General features: G+C 54.3%; 1 long non-coding RNA gene across 9 annotated transcripts in view; it reads left to right on the top strand.

Moving 5' to 3' along the window:
* The first annotated feature begins 952 nt into the window (after nt 1-952).
* LOC136793410 (uncharacterized) overlaps nt 953-23,457 on the top strand; it is a 41,637-nt gene continuing 19,132 nt past the window's right edge. For 2 of the 9 annotated variants that reach the window (XR_010838633.1, XR_010838631.1), the window contains exons 1-3: nt 2,097-3,298; nt 4,802-6,080; nt 6,165-6,338. This is a non-coding gene — a long non-coding RNA (uncharacterized lncRNA). Of the gene's footprint in view, nt 1,851-2,096; nt 3,299-4,801; nt 6,081-6,164; nt 6,339-7,842; nt 8,738-10,237; nt 11,711-12,585; nt 15,772-23,457 lie in introns of those variants that run through there. The other 7 variants (XR_010838629.1, XR_010838635.1, XR_010838634.1 and 4 more) reach the window with 7 other exon arrangements.

Below are 23,457 nucleotides of genomic sequence, written 5' to 3'. Positions count from 1 at the left end.
ACTAGATCCTTATTTCCCCCCTGACGCCGTTTTCCTCCTGCCTGAAGGAAGTCCTTTAATGTTTCTGGAATGTGGATGAGCTAGAGATAAATTCTTTCAGTGGTCCTGCCCCTGAAACACCTTTGGTTTTTGCCTTCATGTTACAAGTCCCGGGGGAAGATTTTATAGGGAAGGATGTTGATGCTGTGACATAAAATAAGGTGTTTTTGGACTGTCTGGATGTCATGTCCCCATTGGAGCAGCCCCCAGCCCCCATTAGAACATATACCCCCTGAGGACAGGGAACAAGTCTGTTTCACCCACTGCTGGGACCCCCAGCTCCTAGATCTTGCCTGGCACTGGGTCGGTGTCTACATAAGGTTTGTGTGATCGGTACACGAGTGGATGAGCTGGTGAGACAGCATGTTCTATTGAGAATGAGAAAAGATGAGCTTAGGTGGGGTTTCTCTAGCAGACCCCGTGTCTGTCTCAGAAGGGCACAGACACCATGCCCCATCGAAGCTGTTTGCGCAGGGAATAAGCGTGCTTTGCAGTGCGGAAAACCAACAGTGTGGACCCCACCCCTTACCATTCCTTTACGCGACATCAGTTCGGAGTAGAGGTGAGTTGGAAAAAAAGGGAGTTTTGTTCGTAAGTTAACGCAGTATTTTTTTTCTCCATGTCCTCGCCCATGGATATTAAGGAAGGCTTCTATTACAGGACGTGGTTCTGAGCATTCTGGAACATTCCGATGCTAGGTGAAGCTGCCAGAACAGAGCTCTGCCCCTTTGGGCAGGAAAGGGGGGGGTGAGTTGTGGGCCTGATGTTTTGGGGGTCAGTATTTTCCTAGTTGGGGAAATATCACCCCAGAATCTCATTGCTCAGAACTGCTGTGTGTCTGCAACCGCGATTTAGGAATAAAATATCTGGGGAGAGATATGTGTGTGTGTGTGTGTGTGTGTGTGTGTGTGTGTACGTGTGCGTGGTTGCTGAGGCTGGCAGGAACGGGCCATGACCCAGGGGTGGGGGGAGTGAACTTCCTTCCTGCCCCTTCTTCTCTCCTTCCATGCTCAGGAGCCGGCGTGAAGGGCAGGACGCCAGGGGGTCAGGCTGGAGGTAGCAGCACGGTTTTCTCCACCTGGTGGACACCTGACACTTCTTTGGGGGGGGGTGGTCATCCTTCTCCGTTTAAAGCAGAGGGACCTGGGGCACCGTGGAGTTGGGGTACGCCCGGCGGAGCTGAGACGACCCGCAAGCAGATGAACACCCCTCCTCTTGTGCCTCCCAGCTTGCCCCCGCCGTGCACCCTGAAAGCCCCACGTGCACGGCAGGGCGGGAACCAGCCGGTGGAGGGAGAGGAGCCACCTGAGGTTGCCTCGTACCGTCTGAGAGGGAGCCGGGAGCTCACTCATTCGTGTGGAACGTGAGGCGCCGTTCCCCGGAGACGTGAACGAGGCTTAGCTTCCGTGGAAGGAAGTGGAGGAGGGTTACCAGGGAGCCCGTGGGGTCGGGGTCTCCGGGACCCCGCGATAACAAGGGGAAACGCGGTGGCCAGGGACACCTGTGGCGTCCTGCTTCCGTCCGAGGCCAGCGCCGCAGCCCCCGTGAAGTCCCACAGCAATTGCTTCCACGGGGCTGCAGCTGGGGCACGTGCTGAAAGCTGGTGGCTATTCCTGGCGGCCGAGCTGCGAGCTGAGACGCCCACCTGGTGAACGCACCCTGCTCACGCGTTCCCACGAGCCAAGAGAGCGGCCCGCGGGGACGGAACGGCTGGGGCGCGATCGCAGCAGGGGCGCGGGTCTTCGGTTCAGACGGCAAAGTGCACGGCGGGGCGCAGGCCTTTTTAAGAACTTTCATTACTCAGTTGACAGGTGGTTTACTTTGATTCCTCTTTTTAAATTAAAGTAGAGTTGATTGACAATGTTATACTAGTTTCAGGTGTACAGCATAGGTAACTAGTCTTTAAAAACACGAATAGTCTTTACCATTTTTAAAGACTGTGCTCCGTTCACGGTGATTATAAAATTTTCGCTGTATCCTCCGTGCTGCACACAGGGAATTCAGTAGCTTACTTAGTTTATGTCTAGCAGTTTGTATCTGTTAATCCCCTCCCCCTGTCTTCCCCCTCCCCCCTGGTCACCGCGAGTCTGTCCTCTGTATCTGTGAGTCTGCCTCTGTTTCTCTGTATTTGTGCGTTTGTCTTTTCTAGTCCACGTGTAAGTGATATCACACAGTATTTGTCTTTCTCTGACTCATTTCACTTGGCTTTATGTCCTCTAGGCCCATCCATGTCCATCCAGCTCCTTTTAAAGGCACCCAGAGCGGCTCAGACCTAGAGGTACCTGGGCCCGCAAATCTCCATGAAATGCCTTCCCTGGCTGTGGCCCCATCCACGCCACACCCTCTGGCCCGAGCCCGGCCAGCACTGCCCTCAGCCTCGGGGACCGTGGCACCCTCCCTCTGAGTGAGAGGAGACCTGAACCCACTCATGGGGGCGATGTCACAGCCGCTCACCCTCCAGGTCCTGGCTGGCGGCTGGCCTCACGCAGAGAATCCAGCTGCCCCGGAGCTGGGGGGTCTGCTCAGGAGCGGGGACCCCGCATGCCTTGGGGCTCAGGTCTTTTTTGGGCCCGTGTGAAGAAACAGGATCTGCGCATCTAAGACCGCGAGGCTGCGCCTTTGCCCCTCAGCTGTCACAAGAGCTGTGTTTGTGTGGTTGCTGGGAGACGCGGGGTTATAAATAGGAGGGTCAGCCAGGGTCGGAGGCAGGCATGGGCCGCCGGGACAGGCTGCTGGAAGCAGTGACAGCCCGGGCCTGGCCTCTCGACGCTGTGGGTTACGGGGGAGACGGCGCCTTCACAGACTACGCAGGGGCTTCGTGATGCCACGCGCACACAGTGGCAGCAGCTCTGCAGACCCCAGCGTGTGAGGGCCAAACGTTTCCTTGTCTGATCTCCGTTTTCAGAAACACAGGCAGGGGTCTGGCTGGCCAGGTCTATGCTGCTTTTAGGACACACAGTTTGGAGTCACTTTGCCCAAGAAACGGGCACCAGTCCGGAGGGGTCAGGCGCCCGCCTCTGCTGCCTGGTTGTCTTTGCAGGAACAGCTCACAGGCGGACCGACCCCTGGGCGTGTACCGTGGCTTCAGGGAGAATCTCTGTCTTTTTCTGCAGCATTGCCTGCGTGAATGAAGCAGCTTCAGTGTCCTTTGAAAAGAACACAGGATTTCCCAAAGTCTGAATTCTAGGAGATACGGATGCTTAAGAGCTGGAGGGTGTCGGGTAGGAAAGCGGAAGAGTTCAGAGAAAACGTGAAGAATGTAAGCAGGACCCCTTGAAAGTCCGGTCATCGGGGTGTTTGTTTGAGAACGGTGGACGTGGGTGTGGAAAGGGGCAAAATCAACCCTGAAACGTTACCCGGGAGGCACTGGGGGCTTTGTGCAAAGGGGAGGAGCTGCCATCCCCTCCCATCACCCCAGGGATCCCGGGGGGACCCCAACCCCTCTGAGTCTCCCCGGTAAGGGGCCGGCACCTACCGAGGTTGCAACGACCAGGCCCCCCTCCTGCAGAATGGGGCGTGGCCCCGGAGTAACTAAGGTCCCAGGAGAAAGAATGCAGTTGTGCTGTCCCTAGGGACCCGTCCGGCAGGGCTGGGTGTGCGCTCCGGAGGGGACACTGCCCCCCACCCAGGGCATGTGGTCTTGTCCTCCTTCACGCAAAGTTGGCACGTCTGCTGCAGGATGCTGACCCCGTGGGGGCGGGTCAGCCGTCAGCATCCTCACCTCCAGGAGCGCACTCGCCCCGGCTCGGGTGACGGTGCCCTTATTTCGGGAAGGAGGACACAGGACCACCGGGGTGTGGCGCTGTTGGGGCCACGGAGGGTGGAGACGCCCCCTGTCAGGTTTAGGCGAAGCTGGGGTGGGGATTAGGACACTGTATAAGGAGCCCAGAAGGAACCCCAGCACCCTTTGCCGGGGCCTGGAGGGCTGCCCGGGGCTGGGGGACGCTGGGGTGGGCCTGAGGGTCCCTGCTTGTCGGGAGCCCACCGGCCACGGAACTTCGCGCATCGGTGGTGCCGATGGCCAGACCAGCCACGCCGCAAGACAGAGTCCAGAATTGCTGTTTAACGTTTCCAAAGTGAGAGGGAATGGGGGTCTGGTGGTGCCGTGTATGGTGGAATGGGTGGCCCTAACAGGCCAGAATTTATGGCTTTTCCTGCAAAGGGTCCTGGCAACCAAGCTTCCTCGGCTTGGCCAGGACTAAGTCCGGGTGATGAGTTTCCTGGGGTTTTTCGTAACAAATGACACCAACCGGGAACTTAAATCCACAGACCTCCATCCTTCCCCATCCTGGAGACCAGACGTCTGAGGTCAGGGTGTTCCAGGGCCACGGTCCCTCCAGAGGCTCCAGGGGAGGGTCCTTCCCGCCTCTCCCAGCTTCTGGGGGCTCCAGGCGTCCCTGGGCTTGTGTCTGCCTCTGTCTTCCCAGGGCTTCTCCCCTGTGTCTGTGTCTCTCCTCTTCTGTCTCTTAGAAGGACCCTGTCATTGGATGTAGGGCCGCCCTCCTGCAGGAGGACCTCACCTCAGACCCTTCACTGCGTCACCTCTGCAAAGACCTTTCGTCCAAATAAGGTCCTGTTCTGAGGTCAAGGTGTCCCAGGCCCGCGGTCCCTCCAGAGGCTCCAGGGGAGGCTCCTTCCCGCCTCTTCCAGCTTCTGGGGGCTCCAGGCGTCCCTGGGCTCGTGGCCGCCTCCCTCCCATCTCTGCCTCTGTCTTCCCGGGGCTTCTCCTCTGTGTCTGGGTCTCTCCTCTTCTGTCTCTTAGAAGGACCGTCATTGGATGTAGCGCCACCCTCCTCCAGGAGGACCTCATCTCAGACCCTTCACTGCGTCACCTCTGCAGAGGCCCCGTTTCCACATAAGGTCCCGTCCCCAGGTGGACAGCAAGCCGGAGTCTCTTTCATAAGGACACTAACCCTTATGACCACGCTCATGACCTCATGACGTCCCAGAGGCACCATCTCCATCACAAACATCAGCCTGTAACACCCGCTCGCTCACTTTCCTTTCCTGTGAGACGGCACCGGGAGGGCTGACTCTGCTGCCCGGGGGACCCAAGACCGCCAGCAGCTCACGGGGCTGTGCTGTGCCCCTGTTTCCCCACCCCCCACCCCCCAGGAACGCTGTCCTGGGCCCGAGCGCAAGCTGCCTCGTCTGAGGTCAGATCATCCAGAAGCCTTACAGTGAAATACGACCACCCGGACCAGACATCCAGGTCTGCCGCGTTTATAAGCCCGGACGGCTCTACGCAGCGGCTGGGGTTCCTTATTCCTCTCCGTGCTGGTGAAGGCCCGTGCCCCTGCGTCCGTGAGCCACAGAGGCCCTGGGAAAGTGGTGTTTGTTTATTGGGTGTAACCGTGTGCGTAAGAGAACAGTGTGGGGGCTCCCGGGACGTGAGGTGGTCGCAGAAGGACTGCCGCAGGGCCAGAGCTGGGGGCCTGTGGGGGGTGGGGGTTGCACGTCTGACCACGGAGGAGACTGAGCTGAGGATGTGGTCCCAGCCGTGGGCACGTCAGCTCAGGCCTGCAACCGCCCGGGGCCGGGGCGCATTGGATGAAGGCAGGTGGAAATTCATCACCACCTTGCTGGAGGCGTGGCGGATGTCCGGGGCCGCCTGGGCCGGGTCTCCTCTGTCCCACGCTGGCCGAGGGTGAGGCCCTCGGAATCCTCTCTGCTTCAGGATGGAGAGCCTCAGGGATCCAGGCAAAGAGGGCCCCTTCCTCCTCCAGACCCTGGGCAACGAGACGTGCCTTTGAGATTCAGAGCCTGCCCAGGGCTGGGTGTCCTGTCTGATCCAGGAACTGGCGCTCCAATGCGTTCTCCCCAATGACGGTCCGGTGGCACTTCGAGAGAGTAGACAAAACACAGCGAAGGAAGCACGATCATTTGCAAACAGAGGCCGTGTCCCCGTATGTATGGCAGACTCGCCCGTCTCCCAGGGCTTGAGGGACGTCCGGGAGGGGGCAGGTGCCCTGTTCCCTTGCCGGCTCCTCTGCTTTACTCTACAGGTGGGGTCCAGTCCTCTTGTTGCTCCGGGATTGCAGGTAAGAAGGGTAAGTTTTCAATCGTCTGGGGTCAGGGAGGGAGTCTCTTTACTCAGCTGAGGTCCTAAGTTACTGGCGTCACAGCCCCACCCAGTTTCCAGCTCAGCTCAAGTGTTTTACCCGCGAACGTCTGCATTATAATCGGAAATGTGATCCAGAAGGGAAACGGCGATTCCTACGCCTCGGGGTGACAAATGAAGATGAGGTCTCCCTGCACAGCCACTGGAGAGGACGTGCCCAGTGTCACCACCATGTCCTGTAAGTACACGGACATCACCGCCACCCCCAAGCACCTCATCCTATCCACCTCTGTAAAGGCCCTCTTTCCAAAGACAGTCTCATGACGGGGTCCGGGGGGGTAAGGACTTCAACACAGCTCATTTGGAGGACACAACCCACCCGTGACTGTTTTGTTCGGTTTTGTTTTTTTCTGTGAAAAATCAACGTCAAGGGAGTTAAGAGCCGTGGGGGGCACCTCCGGACATGTGGGTGGTTTTGAGTGTAGGTTTGTGGATTACACGGCTCTCTGCCTTCATGCCAGGGGGGGCGTGTAATAGCCTTCGTTTTACTTTTTAAGAGAATCACCCCAAGTTTACCAATTTATGTGTTTGGACAGGAGATCTTTATGGCACAGGTTTGAAAAGCAACAAGATCGTGAACAATAAAAAAACTCCTTTCCGTGAAGGGTTAACTTTCTTGGCAGTGATCATAATTGCTTTGGGGTTTCCCCACAGTTTCTTAAACGTTACATTAGCAGATGTTATATAATTAACCGTAGCTGGAAAAGGATATCAATTTACACATCACTCAAATGGCAAATGATTTTTTTTTCTACAGTCTTATGTTCTGTTTTTCCCATGCTCTGTGTTTTGAGATGTAATAGGACATGATTGACGTTTACGTAGAAACTTAATTTTGTACGAGCCTGCCAGAGCATTTCACCAGTTTTGAGGTTTTCTTTACTTTTTTGAGTTTATTACAAGTAGAAATAACACTGGTACTTATTTTGCTATACCTTGCCCAGCAACGAGAGGGATGGAATTTTTAAAAGCACTTAACTGAAAGAAATGAAACTTCCCTTATTGAATTTTAAAAATCCCAATGTTACAAAACATTCCACCTGCTTTATTTATTGAACCCTGGTGGGTGTTAGCAAACATCGTTAGAATATGACCCAGAGCCCATGGATGTTAACTTTGACCCTGGATGCTGCAGACCTTTCATTAAGATCAGACACAGATAAAGAGAAGTCAGCAATTGTCTCTAATTATTTTGCAGTTCAGGATCTGGGTGCCCCCGGTTGCACAAATTCATGCACATCTCACACCAGGTACCTAGTTTTTGGGCATTGGAAGCATCTGGCTGAAACTAATGACACAAAGGAATCGAGGTCCATGAGATGGGCCAGGTCCGCGCATGCGGCTGGTCAACTAGCGCTGTTTATCCTTTGTTGATTGTGGTAACACATACGTAACATAATATTTTCTATTTTAACTATTTTTGGGGGGCCATGCTGCACGGGTTGCAGGATCTTAGTTCCCCGAGCAGGGATTGGACCTGGGCCCATGGCGGTGAAAGAGCTGAGTCCTAACCCCTGGACCGGCACGGAATTCCCTGGTTTTTAACTATTTTAAGTGAACAGCTCCAGTACATTCACGTTGTACAGCCATCCCCACCCCCCGTCCGTCTCCAGAACTTTCTCACCTTCCCAGACTGAGACTCTGTCCCCTTGAAACACTCACTCTCCATCCCCCTCCCCCAGGCCCTGGCCCCACCCTCCTGCTCTCTGCCTCTACGGATTTCGCTCCTCTAGGGACCTCCTGTTGGTGGAAGCACGCGGCATGTGTCCCTCTGTGTCTGGCTTATTTCACTTAGTGTAATGGCCTCAAGGTCCGTCCATGCCGTAGCCTGTGCCAGAGCTTCTCTCCTTTTCACGGCTGAGTCATATTCCACTGTGTGCGTGGACCCCATTTTGTGTATCCATGTGTCCATCCATCCATCCATCCATGGACTTGGGGTATGTTGACCTCTTAGCCATTTGTGAAGAATGCTGCTGTGAACCTGGGTGTACAACTGTCTCTTTGAGTCCCTGCTTTCCATGATTTGGGGTGGGGCGGAGTTCCAGAGGAGAATTTCTGGATAATATGCAAATTCAAAGTTTAGTATTTTGAGGAACCGCCGTACTGTTTTCCAACGTGGCTGCCCCGTTGCACATTCCCACCGTCGGTAACCGTGGGTCCCCCTCTCTCCGCATCCTCAGCAGCCCCGAAATTCTACTTCACGATCATCGCCGTCCTGATGGGTGTGAGGTGATGTCTCATTGCGGGGGGGGGGGTTACCTTTTCTTCAGGCAAAAGGAAACATCCGGCTGGGGAAGAGCTGGCGTTTACCAGCCCTGGGTCAGGCCGGGGGTCCCGAGCCGGTGACCCCAAGGCGGACACCTTTGCTCCGCAAACTCTGGCTTCCTTCCTGTGTGTCTGTCCCTCCTTTCCTGTTTTTTGGGACCCTCAGGAACCTTCTGGTTCAGACCACCCCTAGCCGTACCCAGGAACCTGGTAAACTTGGGGAGGAGGCCTTAACGGCCGGCCCAGGCCTGATGCATTTCCCAGCCAGACAAGATGTGTGATTTGACAGCTGCCTTAAATTCCTCCCCTGCAGAAAAAGTGCGGGGTTTGGGGCACCTGCGGTGGGGCTGGGGGTTAGAGGGTGGTGATCCTTGTGTCCCTAGAGCCACTTCCTGTAGGTGGCTGCCAGCTCCGATGGACAAGGAGCCCGCTCTGCAGCCCATGGTGCTGGCAGAAGATTTATCGTGTGCATGGCCTCGGAGATGCAGAAGGAAAACAGAGGCTGGAAGTGGTTCTGGCACTCGGACGGGCCCCAGGGAATCGGCCCAGAAAATGCTTTTCTCCTCCCCACTATGCCTCATGGGTATGCCCTGTGGAGTTCACCTTAGTAGATGCTGGCTGAGCATCTGCTATGAGCACTGAAAGTGCATAGACAAACAAAATAATATATAACTGCTGCGTGTGTGGCGTTCCCTGGGGGGAAGTGACCTCGCAGGGTGTGCAGAAGGGACGACTGAGGATGTCACCTCAGGCTGGAGCTGGATGGTTACTGGATGGCTAAACACAGAACATGGCTCAGAATGTTCCAGGATGCATCTCCTAAAAACAAGTCCCCACGACCTCTAAGATAATTATCCATCCCCTAAACACAGAACACCAGTTCGTATTCCAACGCCTACAGTTCTCCCCCCCAAATTCACACGGCGTGTTAGCTTTTCTCCCCAGCGAGGTTCACGCGGAGGCCTGCGAGGCTGCCTGTCCTGAAGGATGCTCCCTGGGCCTGGAGGGAGGCAGCTGCCACTGACCCTGGATCAGAAGCCAGGATCTGGGTGCCCGTTCCCCGTGACGCCACACGATGGCGCTGTCACCCACGGAAATGCAGAGACTTCCCGGCTTCTGCAGAGTTTTGCGATACCTATTTCCTTCACCAAAGGCTTTTAAATTTTTCTCTGCTGACCAGCGGGAGCCTTCCCCACGTTTCTGTGTTTAACGAGGCTGGTGTTTCCGGTTTGCTTTTTTTTTTTTTTTTTTTTTTGAAGTTCATTATAAACCAGCATCAACCCTCCCCCATCCCGACGCGGGTTTCAAACTTGGTCCAGGTTACACTGCAAACCGACTAATTCTGAACTGACGTTGGCATGCCTGCAGGCTGCTCCTAACAAACCCATCCCCTCGGCCACCTTTCTGACTTCTCCTGGCTTCTCTGCATTGAAGGGTCATGGCGTAGATCTGCTGAAAACCGACAGGGAAGACAGGTTCCCTTAAGGCCCCATGTCCGCCCCGGTCAGCCAGTGATCCCAGTGAAGAAAACGTCCAAAACCCGGGTGGCGTGGAATTGTCCAGAACACGCTGAGCGGAGTTCTTGCCGCTTCCAGACATGTGCAGGGCGTCCGGCGCTGTTCTCACGTCACCCCGGCCACACGCGGGCAGCTGATGGCCACGGGCACGGCTGAGTGTGCCGGTGTCCCCTGGCCTCCCTGCTGGAGACGGTCTTACCCAGCCTTGCCCTGGAAACACCGCTTTCCCAGCAGCTTCGCCGGGATTGCACCGTCAGCCTTTCGGAGTTTCCTCGAGAAATGTGTTTTTTGGCAGAAATCTTTTAAGAGCCAACAAAAGTGCATGAAATGTCCTGCTGTCATCCTCCGTGGAGACTCACATTCTGTGGGTGCGTAAGGATCTCTTGAGGCCCGTGTGAATTATTTAGGGTCACAACTGGGATTTCTTGGTGTTTAGACAGATCCTGCTCTTCTAATTTCTAAGAAGAATGAATGGAAGTTTCTGGAAGTGGGGCGTCCTTTGTGGTTCGTTTGCACGGAGAGGCTTGTCCAGAACGGACGCGAGGTGTGCAGACCCCCCGTTTAAACAGCCGTGAGGGCCGCTGATGGCCTCCCACTGGTTGTTCTAGGAGTTCAGGGGCCCACGGATGGGCCAGCCGGAAGCTGCTTGTCACAGCGGTTGGGGAAGAGTCTCCTGCTGCCATGGAGCCCGTGACCTCAGAGGTCTGGTCCGTTCTTCCCTGCTCTCGTCCTGCTGGCTGGGCACTCCCTTCTCTGCAGGCCCTGCAAAAATGCCGCACGCGGCAGCTCCTGGGTTTTGACATACGTCGGGGATGTGATGGTGAAGCGTTGGAGCAACTTCAGGAAAGGGGCCCCGTGTAGCCGGGGCTTCCGAGGGGGAGCGGTTCTGCGGGGACGTTGAGACGCCCTGATGGGCTGGTGGGCGAGGAAGGCCGGGCTGCAAAGAGGCCGCTTCTGCGCCCAGCTCCCAGCCCGGGATGGGTGAGGGGAGGGACGGGGCACTGGGGGCAGGAGCGGGGGGCCTGGTGTGGCAGCAGGTGGAAGGGAAAACAGCAGGCAGAGGGGACTCTCTCCAGTCTTTCAACGGACCCTATAAAGCCGTGAACGGAGAGGTTCAAGGTTATCATCTTGGCCCCGGTGACTCTTCGTGGAATTTAAAAGTCCAGCTGTCGAGGCTGCTTGGAAAGATGACATCCCAGCGTAGCTTCTACTGAGATCAAGGAGCCAGGCCCAGCGGAGTAAGGAACACAGACAGGAACCAGTTCTGCGTCCTAGAGCAGCTTTAACAAATGAGATGCACTGAACAACCCACGTGTCCAAGGATGGGTGGATGGATGGATGGAGGGATGGATGGATGGATGGATGGACGGATGGATACACAGCATGGAGTCCATGCACACAGTGGAATGTGACTCAGCCACGGGAAGGGAAGGAAATTCTGACACGGGCTGCCACATGGATGGATCTTGAGGACTTTACATTCAGTGAGATACGCCAGACGCACAAGGACAAGTGCTGTGTGATTCCAGTGCAATGCTCTTCGGGAGCTGGCTCGTCCGCGGTGATTTTGGTGCGTTTGCTCATCGGAAGGAAGGAGGTTTGACCCTGAAAAGGGAAGGGTGCAGAGTCCTTGGGGGTCAGACACAGACCCTGCCGTGCCTCACGCCCGGGCGCTGAGAGCCGGTCCTCTCCAGATCTGCCTGCCAATCAGCATTACCTGCAGTGTTCCACCAACGGCCTTTGATGTCCTGTCTGACACTCGGAGATGGTGAGGAAGAAAATAACTTTAAAAATTTTAAGAAACCTTAATTGGAGTTAACATAAAAGAAGATGCATGGTGTTAATTGGTCTGTCTCAGGCATAATGTGGGCCCTGGAGACCATGTCCCTAACCCCCTGCCAAAGTGTCAAGACTCACATCTTTAATTCAACAATCTTTGTATTAATTACCTCTGGATAAGGTAAACTTTGATTGGGAGCCCTTCATGATGGAATTACAGTGCATCGCCGGCCTTAAGATAAATAAATTAGGGCTGGATGAGGGGAAAAAAAAAACCTCTCCGTCCAACCGTGAATGGGGAAGGCGATTTGCATATCAAATATCTAATGAAAGAAATGATTTCCTGAGACCTTCTTGGTGGGGAAATGCTTCCAGACACCCCCCACCCCCAGAATGCTGGAAGGGGGCTATCTGCTGGATGGCTGGGCATCTGGGGGCTGTCTAAGATGAGTGAGAATCCAGGCTGCTCTGAGGGACCCACCCCCCTGGGTGTGTGGGGGGGCTCAAGGGTCCACCCTGCACTGTCTAGTCTGCCAGGGGTAGAAACCAGGCTGCGGTCTGCAAAATGGGTGCTGCGGGGAGGGAGTGGACGGGGCCATGGGCTTGGGCTATGGTTCTGGTGAGTCCCAAGCGAGGGGCAAAATGTATGGTATAGCACGGGGTCAGGCTGCAGGGACGGGGGCCATGGGGGCCCAGAAAATAAAAAATACCTTCCATGGGAGGGAACAGGGGCCTCGGGAAATTGCAAGTGGCACCTCGCAGGTAGACCCCATAACAGTGCGTCTGAGCGTCCGGGGGCTGCTGTAACATGTCACCCCACCCAGTGTCTTCAAGCAACAGAAATTTATTTTATCACTGTTTCAGAGGCCAGAAGTCAAGCAGATGGATGAGGTCCTCCTGGAGGAGGTGGCCCTACAGTAAGTGACAGGGTCCTTCTGAGGACAGGAGAGGAGAGACCCAGACACAGAGAAGAAGCCCCGGGAAGACAGAGGCAGAGATGGGAGGGAGGCGGCCACGAGCCCAGGGACGCCTGGAGCCCCCAGAAGCTGGCAGAGGCGGGAAGGACCCTCCCCGGGAGCCTCCGGAGGCAGCGCGGCCCTGGGACACCTTGACCTCAGACGTCTGGTCTCCAGGACCGGGGAGGATGGATGTGGTTTCAGCTCTCATGGTCTGGGGTCCTTTGTTACAGCTGCCCCGGGAACCTCCCGCATCACACCCACTCTGCTGTGGGCACCAGTCCAAAGCCTCTGCCTTGGACAGGGTGATGCTGCCGGGAGGGTGGTCTCCCCTCTGGGAAGTAGACACGTTTGTCTGGCAGCTGGAGGACTGCATGTTGACGCCCTGACCCCCAGGACCTCAGGATGGGGCTGTATTTGGAGCTGGGGTCTTTAAAGAGGGGATGAAGGTACAATGAGGTCACTAGGGTAGGTCCTGATCCCATAGGGCTGGGGTCCTTCTAAGAGGAGGAGATCAGGACCCAGATGCACACAGAGGGGCGACCCCGTGAGGACACAGGGAGGAGAGGGCCGTCCACACGCCCAGGAGAGAGGCCTCGGCAGGGACCAGCCCTGCCCACACCTGCATCTCAGATTCCAGCCTCCAGGACTGGGAGACATACATGTCTAACGTTTAAGCCTCCTCGTCTGTGGTGTTTGTTATGGCAGCTGAGCTGAGCTAACAGAGACGCTTTCAAACACAAGCAAACCACAGAATAGTGTACGGAAGCTCATATACCCTTCACCCAGTTCTAGTCTTTATCCACAACTTACTGACCTTTTAAATTCTCCTCTGACACTTACGCCCAGCACAGGTGCACCATTTTCCTTTCTTTTCTTCTGTTTTGCATTTGGGCCATTTAAAAAGAAACAAGTACATGAAATCACGCAATCTGTCAACAGCTCCATATGTATCTGTAAAAGACGGGTTTATTCTCCATCTTTAATGGATGGGGGATTCTTGTTTTTAACCCAGCAAGGACTGATTTTAGTCACTTCCAGGAAAGAGCCGTGGAGTCAGGGGAGACGGGGCCGTCGCCCACCAGCCTCCTCCGTCTGCCTGGGGGGGCGGCTTCTCCTCGCCGGCTCTGCCTGGACCCCGTGCTCCGTGCCTCATCTCGCCCCAGGCGTGACTCCTGACGGGCAGGACCCCTGCCTTCACCCTCATCCTTCCAAGGGCATCCCACACACACACGCGTGTTTGTAACCGGTCGGTCTCCGCCCCCGTAGGTCATGGAATGCGTTCGGTGGGTCAGGAAAAAATGAGAAATAAATGAAATAGAGAAGAGAGGGGACGTAGCCCACGAGGGGGGCTGAGCACTGATTCCCGAGCTCACGTATCTCTAGGGATGCAAAATGCACATTCCTGGGGGCACAGGAATCCGCAGGCACAAGTCGGTGCTTTTTACACCCGGACCTCCCGTGATACTGCGCATGGCGGGAAATGGACCGTTTCCTACGGCCCGGAGGCTCCTGGGTGCGCCTCCTGGGTCTGTATGTCCTGGCCAAACATCACCGGTACTCTGGTTTCCATCAGCTTGTGAGGCGTGTTTCACTGCATACGTTCATCGCACGTGTACCTGTGGACGTACACACACACGCCACACGTATGCAACGGAACATGCATCTCGACGTGCTACTACTACCTTATGTAATGGGTGTAACAGGACGCGGAGTGCATTTGGTCTCACGTCTGTTACACTCTTGCCGGAAAGGGTGGACTGGGGAGTATTGGGTGAGACCAGCCCCCCCCCCCCCACGTTTTCGGACGAGAGTGGTCTCTGGTGTCACCAAGGCTCTCCGCTCCTGTGCCGAAGCCTGCGTCCGGCACCGGTTGGACGGTAACGCGCCTTTTGCCGACTTGCTTAGTGACAGCGGGGCGAGAGACTGGGCCGCCACGACGGGCACGCCCCTCCCCACCGCTGCGCCGGGAGCCCCCGCCTGAAACCCGACGGCCTCGGGGTCCCAGAGCGACCACCACCGCTGAGAGCCGGACGCTAAGCCCGGGGGCCTCCGTGTACACAGCGAGCACCGACCCCGTGTCCTCTGTCAGCAGGGAGCCTTCCGAGTCCCGCTGCCAATGTGCCGCTTTCCCGACAGCGCCGTCCCAAGGACAGATGCTGCGGGGTCAGCAAGGGCGCGCGGGGGCCTTCATTTCCTCAGCACAGAGGAACCCTTTCAAAGGAGGGCCAGAAGCCAAGTTGCAGAGCGGAGCCCCGGGCCGGTGGGGTCTCGGGGTGCCCGTGGGCAGCTCCCTGCCGGCACCAGCTCGGCACCCGTGACGCGGCCTCTTGCCTGCTTCCCGTCCCGCATCTGGACGCAGGAGGACGCGTCTCTGGCCGACAAGCCAGGGCCCCGATCGCCAACCGTCGTTGACTAACGCTCGTCAAGAAGAAACCCGGGGGCAGGAGACTCAACGCACGCCCGCCTCCTGTCCTGCGGGGCCCCCGTCTGAACGCTCACTGATTAATTTACGCGTGGCGCGGAACCGTGCAAGTTTTTAGAGAAAGTTTCCAGCCAATCTTTTCAACGGCTGTCTCGTGTTTTTGTTTTTTTTTTAAGGAAAAAGAAAAAAGAAAAAAAAAAAGAAAACCCACATCCCTCCCCGTGTTCCTTATTCTGACACCGTTTTCCTTTAGAAGATCTCAAACTACAAGCGGGTACATGACATCTGCCGCGCTCCCCAGCGAACGCACTTTGCGTTTGATTTAAGACAGCACTCCGTAGGTGCGGCTGACAGCTCTGAGATGGAAGCCCAGGCAAGCGGGCCTTCAGGAGGGGCGGGCGATCCGGGCGAATCTATCCTGGGAGCCCGAGAGCTGCCTTTGTAGAGCCCCCGCTGCGAGGCGGCCCCCGTGCTGCGCTGCCCGGGCTGGCTGACAGGCAGCCCGCACTTCACCCTAATCACGAATAAAAGCCAGCTCCCTGTAGGTTACAGATCTCCTCTGTTTTGACATTGACCTTAATACATAATTTAACCACAAAGCCTGAGCAATGTGGAACAAGATAAGAAAAGACCACAGAACTGGCAAATAAAGCGATGTTCAATCAGGAATCGTATTTGTTCCTGGTGGCGGAGACGCGGGTGTTAAGGAGGGAGGGACAGAGAGCGGCGGGGAGGCGACGAGGGCAGGGGAAGGGGGTGCCCGCCTGGCCCACCGGAGCGCGGTCCAGGACGAAAGGCCGTCCTGGGAAAGAAGGCTATGCAGGGTCCGGGGTGCCGGGCAGCGATCAAGTACCATGAGATTCCCAAAGACACGACGGGCTTGGAGAAGCGAGCGGGCCCTGGTGGCACCCGTTTGTTTGCACTGAGAAGCGGGCGCCCTGGAGAGCGTGGAAAACAAATATTGACAGTCACAGGGGAATCAGCACTCCTGGGTGTCAGTAACTGCCCAGGGACAGGAGGGGACAGCTGATGCCTCAGCCGGGGGGTGGTGCCTGAGCCGGGAGAGGGGTGTTCCGATGTGAAGGCCGTGAAGACGGGGACGTCCAGGCCGGTGTGTCCCCCCTGTGCCCAGGGCGTCCGGCGGAGGTGCTGTAGCTTTAGCCTCGCCGGCCGGCGGGGTCCATCCTCCAGCTCACTCCAGTGTGAACCCTGACTCCAGTGGTTACACCATGCTGTGGGGTGGGGGGCTGCTGTTTATACTCAGCTCCACGAAAATCTGCCAGCTCGAAGCAGAGCCCCGAGGGAGGCTGCCGGGGAATCCGGACCTTGACCCTCGGGACTCCATGGGGAGAGCAGGTCCGAGGCCACCCGCTGGGAAGACCACTTCCCGCGTGAAGGGAGGCCGGAACCAGAGTCAGGCCAGACGCACACGGGGTGTTTACGCGTGACGGTGGAGCCTCGGGCCCGGACAGCCGGGCGGAAGGGGAGGCAGCGTGGCAGGCGGGGGTGTCCGGTGCCTCCAGGCCCGGCCTCTCCTCGGCGCTAAATGTTTTGGGGCTCAAAACACTCTGTCCGGGGCAGCGGGACGCAGGTCAGAGGAAAGAGCCTGTTTCCTTTGCTATGGGCTCAGGTCGCTCGTACACGCCGAGACAGAGAAGTGTGAAGGTGAACATACTTGGGGTGAGACACACACCCACCCAGACACAAACACAGTCACACCAACGCGCGCACACACCCGGGCTCACACTCACCCACACGTACCAGCCCTTGCACACACACCCAGACACACACGCACACAATGCAGAGCCACACACGTATGGACACACTCAGGCACACCTGCCTCTGTACTAATAAACACACACTTGCACACACATGTACACCCACCTCTCTGTCCATACATGCAACTCGCCCACACATACACACACTATGCACAGCTCACACCTGCCCACCCATGTGTACACACGCTCTCGTGCCTACACGCTCACCTCTGCACACATACACCCACCCAGCTACCCGTGGGTCTACACTCACAGACACCCCGCACTTACACCCTCCCACACACGTGCACACGCCTGGCCGCAGCCCACACATGTACAAGCACACACACACATGCCCCGCACGCCGCACAGGTACACACACTCCCGTATCCCCCACACCTACGCACACACTCCCCGGTGCCCTGGCCCGTCCCCTGGGCGCCCAAGGGGGAGTTGGGGACCAGGAAGGGGGCGGCTCGGCTGGCCCAGGACTCTCCCTCTTCCCGGGATGGAAAGAAATGAGGCTCCAGCCTCTCCCGCGGCCGAGACGGGTCTGGAGCAGCCGGGATCACGGGAGCCCTGTCTGCCCTGCACCACTGACCGACTGTGGCCGCAGAGGAGCCGGGTCGTTCGCGATTCAGCCCGGTCTGTGGCGTGTCCACGGTTCGACGGCCCTGCCTGTGACCTCCGGGAGTCTCGAGGTTCAGACAGGCTTGGAGACGTGGGTGATTGACGTGTATCTGTGGGCACCCGTGTGACACATGCAAGCCACACATATGTCTCCAACAACAAGTGATTATTCCTGCGAATGAAGAGACAAATGCTCCGGGGCGTTTTCCGTTTGGTCCTCCCTGATCTAGCCAGGAATTTTAATTTTGGCATTTTTCTCCGTTATAAAAGGTTCTGAAGCCGTTAGATTTCCGTGCTTTACATCATAGATGAGTGTGGAATTTTTGTAATTTCTTGCTGTTTTTCTGTAGCTTGCTGTAGAACGGCCCATGAGGCAAAACCTACTAATTAATTTTTCATGATGAAAAATAAAAAATATATAAAGGAAACCCTTGAAAAGAGAGGGGATTGTAGCACAAATACTTCTATGCATTTTGCTGTGGTTTTTCTCGTGGTCTTCCTTTTTTAAAAAAAATTACAGGGTTGCCTGACAACTTAGAGAGGATTCGTAACTTTCTCAAAGTTGCACAACTGGACTCTGATCCAGGCCTCACTGGTCCCAAAGAGGGTGAGATCAGCTGGTGTAAATGGCTCTGGAGAGAGAACACATAACACACAGACACAGACACACACACATGCATCGTCTATCTATCATCTATTTATCTATCTCTTCATCTACTATCTATCTATCTATCTATCATCATCTATCTACCTATCTATCATCTATCTATTATCTTTTCATATATTAAGGACCATTTTTATGTTTTTATTTTCCTGATTTGTCTCTTTGTATACTTTGCCCATTCTCTGTAGGATGTTTGGTCTTTTCCCTTATTAAAAAAATGTATTATAGTAGGGATATCAGCCATTTATCTGTGATGCATGCTGCAAATAGTTTTCCTCAATTTGTCTTTTCGTTTTGACTTTAATTATAGCTTTTTTGAGGGGGGGGTGTCAGTTAGGCCAAAAATATTCTTTTGTTGTCAAATTTGTCACTCTTTCCTTTTATAGCATCTAGATTTTGAGTCGGCGTTAGAAAGCCTTTCCTTACACACAAATTATGTGAGAATTCAACCCGTTTTTCTTCTATTACTTATATGATTCCATTTAAAAAAGGCACATAAGTCTCCAATCAATTTATTTGTGTATGGTAATAGGAATGTAGTTAATTTTATCTTTTTCAATTTATGGGGAATATCTATCTTTCCCTAGTGATACGAGATAGCAGAGTTCCAAGTGGAGGTGGGATTAGTTTCTGGATTCTATTCTAATCCACTGGTTTGTTGATTCAGGCACCAACATCACACCATCCTAATGACTGATATTTGTTGTGTATTTTACTATCTGGTAGGACAAGTCCTCCCTCCCATATCTTTTTCTGTGTTTTCCTAATATTCTTGGTATTAACTTGAATATCAACTAGCCTAACTCTAGAACAAATAAGCTTGTTGGTGCATTTCTTGAGATCCCATTACATTTATACATTTACTTAGGGAGAACTAACATTTGATAATGTTGAGATGTCCTGAAGAGCAAGGTCTGTCTTTCTCTTTGTTCAATTTTACTTTCGTTTAAGAAGTATTTTGTAGTGTTATTCTATTCGAATTTTGCATCATTCTTGTAGGGTTTATTCCTAACTATTTTATCTTCTTCATTGCTATTGTAAATGGTATTTTCTTGTACATTAGATGTTCTAACTGGTTATTATTGGAGTCCATAGAGGTTATTCACATTTACCTGCCAATTATTTATCCTGCTACCTTGCTGAATACTTTCCTTATTGCAGTTAGTTTTATTGTTAATTCTCAAGAGCTTTGTAGGTATCCTATCATATCATTTGAAAATAAATATAGTTTTACTTTTTATTTTCCAATTTTTATGTCTAATTATTTCCTTCTGTCTAATTGCTAGAGCTAATTCCTCTAGTACAAGTTTAAATTGTAGTAGGAGTCACACAGGCATCCTTGCATGGTTTTTTTCTTTTCTTTTCTTTTCTTTTCTTTTTTTTTTTTTGGCCATGCTGCACCGTTTGCGGGATCTTAGTTTTCTGACGAGAGATTGAGGGGGTGGGCGAGGCCAGGTGGGAGAACTCTTGTGCACACCTGGGGTCAAAGGGAGAAGCCAATTAGTCAATTAAAAGTGCCCGCGAAGGGAATGGGTTTGGAGAGCGTACGGTTCATTGCAGTTGGTTGACCATCGTCTCCTGGTTGCTCCTCGAAGACCAGGGGTTATGGTATGGACCGCCCGCTTCATTCAATCACCATGCACTCTAGCGGGAATTAAAAAGCGAACCCATGGCCAGTCAACGAGGCCCCGGGGACACCTGGCCCTTCACGACATCTGCCGCGTTTGTCCACGTGGCGTGACAGCAGGCACAGGGAGACGGCAGACGGAGGCCACGCTGGGCCCAGAGCTATCCACTTGGTTGGACGGATTAACAAAGCCAGCATCGGGATTCCACTTTTCATTGAATTGTGCGGACAGAACCGCGCCGGTTTTATGCAACTCAGATACTTTGCGTTGGCTAAAAACCTCAGGGCGACCATGTTTCTGACAGATGAGAAGATCCTTTCTGCCCCAACGATGCTGACTGCTCTCAAAGAATATGATTTTTAAATTTTGATACTTTTTGTTTTGGAAGGGTGAGGTCATTCTACGAAATTACTGAAGTCAATTAGTCCTCACATGGGTATTGGGGGTTTTCAAACTCTCTGAAGTAGCCTAGATGTCCTTCAGAACCATTATGTTCCAGCAGGTAGGGTTCTGGCCCCTCTCCTTAGTTCTGCACTAATCTCCTCTGTTTCACTACTTCCAAGGAAATGTCACTTGATCAAAGAGTTCCTCCACCTCAAAATGCTTAAAAACCACCCAGTCCAAGAGCTGTTCTACTGGTTGGTCAGTCACTTTATCCATAAAGGAAAAGCAGGGCGTTCCTTAAAATTCAGTGAAATTTGCCTTGGGGCTATCCCTACCAGAGCATGTGGTAGGAGCTGGGCCTCATGTCTGAACAAAATAGACCTGCCCCCACCTACATCTCTGAGAAACTCCTTTAATGGCTCAGGATCCCAAATGGATTCTTGCTCACCTCCTTTGAGGTCCTGCTGGGTCGTCTGGCTCCTCCTGGCAGCTTCCCTTCCATTTTCACACGATATTTAGATAGCATCCTGAGAGAAATAGAAAATAGATCATTCTGATACGTACAACAAAGAAGCGATAGAAGAGAAGAGGGCGCCATCTTTGTTCTGGGTGGTTGGGGAAAGCTTCTCAAACAGGGGATGCTTCCGATGGGACTTAAGGTGAGAAGGAGGCTGGCTCCACCCACGTGCTCCTTTGAAGTCTATCACAGAACGTGGGTCCTCGGGACCTTGGGAGATTATCTTAAATGTGTCTCCAGCACGATAGCTAACGACACTCTGTGCACTCCTGTTATCCACTCCGTCCATCACTTCTGCAAACATGTTGGCAGAATCACTGGGGTAGTTAAGCCCTGATTTCGATGCTGGGAGTGCCACCCTAAGTAGGGTAGATGCACAGCAACCAAGAGTGTGTTCTCCTTGGCATCTGCCCTCTGAGGAGCTCCACACGATGTGCTGTGTAACCAGGGCTAACCGTGTGCTTTCAGGTGCAGGTACCCAGAGCTCGAATCTCTCCCGCAAACCCAAGACCATCTTGGCGATAATGCAAAGCTTCCTCTGGTCCATTGAGTCCCTTTGGTCCCTTCCATAAATCATCACGTTCCAGACTCGGTGGGACACTCAGAAGGAGATGCTATTTTCAGCCCCATTTTCCAGATGAGGAAATGGAGCTGGTGAGTGCAAGACAGGGAAACGGTATCCACGCCGGGTGTGTCATCCAATCCTGTCGGCGCTGAGCGCACAGGGATGTCGCCTCTTCCCTGACAGTCCCTTTCTTATCCAGTGTTTGGTAACAGGGAAGTTCCTCTGGGTAGCTGACCTGAGTCTCTCATGCTTTGAGCCAATATTTTTAAAATTCTGCTCTGGTTTGTCCTTCGGGCTGGAAGGCCACCTGTCGGCCTCTGCGTTTACCCACGATTCTTCCTCCCTGTGCCTCCCGCCAGCCTCCTGCTGCTTCTAACCCCAGGAGCGCAGGATGGCAGTTCTCTGGGGTGCCCGCGGCAGGTCCCAAGCGGGGGTGGGGCGGACAGAAGAACTCCCACCTGGCATCCTGCAACCTGCGTCAGGCATGCCCAGTTTCGCTGCAAAGACCTAGGAGGGAAAAAAAAGTTCTCTTTTTGTGTTGAAGGATTTAGTCCAGGGGTTCAGCCAGCAGAGGACTCTGTGGGTATAGATATAAATTTAAAAGAATTCCAAATGCATTAACAGAGTGGGAGCCAAATGTTCTTGGAGTGAAGAACCAGCCCTTCCAGATTCTCCGAACATTGGAGACGGGAAGGCCTTCGAGGTTGTCTGGAACAGCGGTCCTCCACCACGGAAGAGTGTCCCCCACGGCACATCTGACAATGTCTGGGGGCAGGTTTCGTTGTGACCACGGCGGCGAGGGGAGCTCCTGGCACGTGGCGGGTGGAGACCAGGGAAGCGGCTCCATAGCCCACAGGGCACAGGACGCCCCGTATCAGAGAGTCACCCCGCCCCCGATGTCAGTGGGGCCGAGGCTGAGAAACCCTGGATCACTTTACAGATTTGAAACCAGGGATCCAGAACATGAGGCGTCTGGTCTGGCCGAAGCAGCCGGCCACCGTCCCCTCGGCTCAGCCGTCCTGAGGGGCCTCACCGTGCCCTGGTGTTTGGGAAGACAGGACTGTGGAAAGGAGCGAGGTTGTGCAGGGGTGTCTCCAAGCGTGGCTTCAGCCTTTTGTTCTCCTCGGCTGAGAGGTATCAGAAGATTACGTCCGTGGTCGCGCCTGCCCCACGGTCACCTGGACGTCCCCGTCTGTACGCGACGGTGCTGTTCATCGTGGGAACGGCTGGGGCCAGCGGTTCTCCCCGGAACCAGAATTCGGAGCTGGAAACGGCTCAGACGTGGCAAAGACACAAGCCCCATCCTGTGCTTGACGATGACTCGAAGGAGGGAGATTGCTGAGGAAAAGGGAGGAAAAATACACTTTGGGAAAAGCAGCGTCGAGAAATCATTCTGGTCGTTTTGTATGAGTATCAATCAAGTCATGATCAACACAGGTAACATCAATACTTTGGATTAATATAATTAGTACATTGCATAACGTAATATAGTAATCTATTAGGTTGTTAGTTTCCTACGGCTGCTGCGACAAAGTCCCAGCGCTGGCTGAGAAGCAACCATCCATCCTCTCTCTCAGTCTGGAGCCCAGAAGTCCGGGATGGAGGGCTGGGCACAGGCGGTTCCCTCTGGGGGGGCCCGGGGAGATTTTGTCCCAGGTCTCTCTTCTGGCTTCAGGGGCTGCGGTGGTCCTTGGCGTCTTTGACTTGTACACACTGATCTTTCACCCCAATATCCTCTATGTTAGTGTCCAAATTTCCCTCTTCCTCCCAGAATACCAGTTATCGGATTAAGGGTCCCTCTCGGTCCACTGTGCCCGCATCTCAACTAATCCCATCTGCAAAGATCCTATTTCCAAATAAGGTCCCATTCTGAGATTTTGGGTGGGGATGGAGGTGGAGGGACCCTCTGCACCCCTCCCCAATGATGTGTACTCATTACGTGACAGTAATTAGAGAAGTTACGAAGCTGCGAATCCAGGCTGGGCGACCAGCTTCCTTAATAAGCCCGAAGCCCGGTGTTTCTGAGTCTGTCTTCCAGAAACATCTGAGGGCGTCATCCCCTGGTCAACACCCACGGGTCCTGATCGGACGCATCCCCTTTCATCAGAAGGACAGGGTGGGGCTGGGGTTCTGTCACCCCGCTGCAGAAAGCACTTGAAGACTCGGTGCTATGGGACCCTTTCCGGAAGGCGTCACATCTCTGTGCCGGT

Source organism: Kogia breviceps, chromosome X (genome assembly GCF_026419965.1).
Source record: "Kogia breviceps isolate mKogBre1 chromosome X, mKogBre1 haplotype 1, whole genome shotgun sequence".
NCBI lineage: Eukaryota > Metazoa > Chordata > Mammalia > Artiodactyla > Physeteridae > Kogia > Kogia breviceps.
Note: the sequence above shows the minus strand (reverse complement) of the source record. Positions and strands in the feature narration are given on the sequence as shown.